A 5,205-nucleotide genomic window follows, 5' to 3' on the forward strand; every position below is an offset into this window, starting at 1 on the left:
ATAATTTAATTATTTAACAAATTATAATATGTGAAATTACAAAATTACTTAATATAAATATATATGTAATGTAATAAAATATAAATATTTTTTAAAATTTTTTTAATAACTTATTATATGGCAAAAAATTATTGTTGGCTATTAAAATTCCTCTTTAAAACGACTCTTAGCTTCGAAGTTAGTGAAGGGACTCTCTTCACTTTTTATTTATTCGAATGGTCATTTTTTTTTCTCCATGTATCAGAACAGACCCTTCCTTTATTATTATTGGAGTTGCTCTAAAAAAATATTACTCACTTTGATAAATATTGAGAATTTAAATTAAAAAATCCATCAATCCTATTTAAAATTTCTCCCATGGAGAAAAATTATTTATGGTGATTAATATGATAATACAATATTTGCAAGTATTGTAAATTTAAAATATAGTCAAATTAAATCCAATGTCAAGGAGATTACGCTTGGAAATTTTATTTATATTTAAAATTTGTTGGTTTATCGAGAATATTGATTGTTTATTGTTGATTATCATAAAAACTAAACATCTCATGCTAAGTTATTTATTGAGCAATATTAAAAAGTTAGCGTAATTTATTATTTTTTTACAAATAGTTAATTAGTAATATTTAAAAATATAGTATTAGTCTATTGGACTAAATGTGTTGGACTTAGGCCTAGTTTGGGTAACCAACTTAATTAAGCTCCTTTTGATAAAATAACTTAAATAATAAATGACTCTATTAAAAGTAACTTATAAATAAATTATTTTGTATTTGGATTTTTAACTCTAAAAGTGCTTATTTTATAGAAATGTGATGAAAAATAGAAGTATTATGAGAAAAGTCATTTTTTTAACTCCTCTATAAGCTCCTAAATAGCTTCTTAAAAAGTTACAATTTAATTTTAAAAATTACACCAGACATTAATACTACTACTTTTCATGAATCAAAAATTGAAAAAAGTTACTTCTAAAATTTTTCAAACGGACCTTAATACTGAATGCTTAAAATAATTTATATTTCAGAAGATTGTATAAACTAATATTTGAATTAACTTTAAGGATTAAAATGTTTTGTTCAAGCTTTTAATTTAAATTCTTAATTATACTTTCAAATACTAATTTGTTACTTCATATCATATTTATTTTCAAATTTATATCGTTATTTTAGCGTGATTATTTTTTTATCAATTATATTAAATATTTAATTATTAGTATAAAATATATATTTAAAATGAATTAAACTATATAAATATATATTAACTGATTTAATAATTAATTTTTTATATGAATATAATATTTTTTTCTTATTATTGCATACTCAAAAAATCTCTCTTTCTTTTTTCCTTAAAAGAATAAAATAGAATTTGGTAGAAGAATTTGTATTTGTATATTTACTTTTTCATCTTACAGTTAATTTTCTAATAACTCCTCTAATCAATGCAACATTAAAGAGAATAAAAAAATGTGGTCCACTAGAAGTTATTCTTTTTAAAGATATTAAAACAAAAAACTTAATCAATTAAGTTATTAACCAATAAAAATATACAACTTGACATCATATCCGACAATGCAAGATTCTAAGATTGTGTATGGGGCTTGAATTGTCTTTTGAGCCACTTCAAAACTTTTTTTTTTTTGGTCCGGCCAATTCTTTGAAAATTAAAATTGCTTTTCTTGGTTATTATTGCCTAGTTCAAAATCTCATTTTTTCAGGAAAAAATAATGATCAAGTTTTTTTTCTTTTTTCACGGTATTTTTCGGTGCGACAGACTAAGAACTAATCTGTCGTGGTATTGAACTCTATCTAAAGTATTGTCGCTAGCTAATGAATTGTTGCATATTCTTAAATATGAATTAAGAATTTTGTATTATATCAAGTAGAATAAAATCTCTAATACGTGCTGAACTAACAAAAAGTTTAGACGTTCACAAATCAATATCATACAAGATAAACTAGTGTATTATTAGGTTAAAATTTACATTTATCTCTATTGAAGAAAAGTTTAGTGTGATATTTCTAAAATTGTTTAATGCTATCTGTTATAAAATTCAAGACTGCAAGGTATATTTTTATTTAAATCTTAGAAATAAAAGAGTCAAGTTTTAGCAAATATCAAGAGATATACCTTTAATTTGCTATTATTAATTTATTATCATTATTGTTAAAAAAATATTCTTACAAATAATAAATTTGTATAAATTTATTATTTGTGGACTATTTTTTTATTATTATCAAAAGATAAATTTTAGTTTTTTTAGTTAAATCCATATTTACTATAGTAATTACATATGAAATTATTAGTCCCATTACTGTTACTGATTTTTAACTAAGCAAAACTTTACATTTTAAAGAAAAAGGAAAAAGAAAAAAAAAGACAATAGCTATTAAGCGAATATTCTCAAAATAAAAATAAAAATTTTCAGTATAAAAATTCTAATGCCATTGATTATAACAAAAAGTTTTCACAATAACCTGAATTATATTATTTAGAGTAGTTAACAAAGTTGGCATCATTAAAACATTCAGCTAAGGTGTTTTTATTTGTCTTTTTAACAAAAAAAGACATGAAAGTAATCAAATTAAATTATTTATTGTCGGTAAAGTTGATAGATGAAAAATATGATAGCGTTATTTATATGAGTGAGTGATCCTAGGGCCAATTGAAGTGTGGGTATTATATTTACATTTGGTATCAGAGCTGGTTAATTCAGCGCCTGGTGTTTGAGAGTTTGCAAGGTGTGAGAGAGTTCTCACATAGTTGTTTATTCATAGAGTCGGTATGGCAAACACTTTTAATATTGTGTGGTCCGATCCCAAGTTAGATGAAAAACTTGATTATAGTTATTGGGAGACTTTGATGTCTACCCATTTGAAGGCCCATAACCTATGAAATTTCATTGAACCGGGTTTGCAAGAAAGAGCAGATGCTACCCAACAAAGGAGAGATCAATTGGTGCTATCTCAAATTCATCAAGGAGTAGATTATACGGTGTTTGGCAAAATAACAAATGCCAAAAGTGCAAAGGAAGCATGGAACACGTTGAAGCTGTCATACAAAGGCGTAGATAAAGCTTAGAAAGTAAAGCTACAGTCTTTAAGAATAGAATATGAAAGGTACGAGATGTCGAGCTCAGAAATTGTTGAGCAATATTTTACTCGTGTTACAGATCTTGTCAATAAGATGAGAGTCTATGGAGAAGATATGCCCGATAACAAAGTAGTGGAGAAAATTCTTCGCACCATGCCAATGAAGTATGACCATGTGGTGACTACGATACTAGAATCACACAATATGGATATCATGACGATTGCAGAGTTGCAAAGAACCATGGAAAGCCACATCAGTAGAATACTGGAGAAATCAGAAAAATCAACCGAGGAAGCCCTAGAAAGCCGAGTGAATTTCAACAATGTTGCAGAATTAAGCCGTACACAAGAAAGACAAGGTCGTGGTTTCAATTTTCAAAGTAGATGTAGAGAAAATTTCAGAGGTAGAGGTCGTGGCAATTACAACCAAGGAAGTTATAACAATTTTACACCACCTAATCAAGGAAGAGGTGGAACGAATTTCAGGCCTGTCAACCGAGGAAGAGGTCGAGGTAATTTTTATCAGGAAAGAACTAATTTCAACTATTTTCATTGTGGAAAGTATGGACACAAAGCAGCAGATTGCAGATTCAAAGTGATGAATAATAATCAAGCACACGTTGCAGAAAATCAGCATCAAAATACTGATGACAATTTGGGTACTCAGACTTTATTTTTTACAAGTAATTCATGTGCTAAAGATGAAAATATATGGTACTTGGATAATGCTTGCAGTAATCATATGTCTGGTAGAGAGGAGTTATTTTCTTCATTAGATGATTCAGTTAAACTATTATTGAAGTTTGGTAATAGTACAAAAATCCCTATTGAAGGAAAAGGACACATACCAATTAGATTGAAAGATGGTTCTCTAAGTTATATTTCTGATATTTTCTATGCTCTTGAACTTTATTACAATTTACTGAGTATGGGGCAATTATCTGAGAAGGGATATAAGATGATAACTTATCGTAGATATTGCACTGTATTTGATGACAATGGAAGGTTCATTGATAAAGCAAAGATGACTTCAAACAGAATGTTTCCGTTAAAAATTCAACATGTTAATTCCTCTTGCATGAGTTCTGTGATACTTGATGATAACTGGTTGTGGCATATGCAGTTTGGGCACTTTTATTTTTCTGGCCTAAAATACCTGTCAAGAAAAAGACTTGTTTCTGGTCTACCACGGATTCATATTCCTAATTGTGTTTGTGATATTTGTCAACTGAAAAAGAAGCACAGAGATCCATTTCCTACAGAAAAATCTTGGAGAGCTAGAAGATTACTTGAAATTGTGCATTCAGATCTCTATTCTGTAGAAGTTCCAAGTAATGGTGGTAGCAGGTACTTTATCATTTTTATTGATGATTTTAGTAGATATACATGGGTATACTTTCTGAAGCAAAAATCAGAAGCATGTGATGTCTTTAAGACATTCAAGGCGTTTGTTGAAAAACAAAGTGGCTGTAAAATCAAAATTCTCAGAACAGATAGAGGAACAGAATATCTTGCATGTTCAGAATACTTTAAGCAACACGGAATTCAACATCAACTAACAACTAGATACACTCCTCAACAAAATGGAGTTGTTGAAAAAAAGAATAGAACCATCATGGATATGGTCAGATGCATGCTCAAGTTAAAATAAATGCCTAAAGAGTTTTGGACAGAAGCAGTCGCAACAGCAGTTCATATTTTAAATAGGTGTCCAAAAAAGAGTGTTCGTGATAAAACTCCAGAGGAAGCTTGGAGTGAAAAGCGGCCTTCCATTCATCATTTCAGAGTCTTTGGGTGTATCGCTTATGCCCATGTACTAGATCAATTAAGAAAGAAGTTAAATGACAAAGGCGAGAAGTGTATCTTTGTTGGCTATCGAACAGACTCAAAAGCATATAAGTTGTACAATCCAGAAACAAAGAAAGTAATCATCAGCAGAGACGTAACATTTGACGAGAAAGCCATGTGGGACTGGGACGCAAAGACAGAAAAGCATCCGATTGTAATTTCAAATACATGTGATGATGAAGAAGAAAGACAACCGGACATAACCGAACAACCAGAATCATCTAGAAGACCTCAAAGAGAGAGGAGATTACCTGCTAGATTAGCAGAT

This window comes from Arachis duranensis, chromosome 6 (assembly GCF_000817695.3).
Source record: "Arachis duranensis cultivar V14167 chromosome 6, aradu.V14167.gnm2.J7QH, whole genome shotgun sequence".
Lineage (NCBI taxonomy): Eukaryota > Viridiplantae > Streptophyta > Magnoliopsida > Fabales > Fabaceae > Arachis > Arachis duranensis.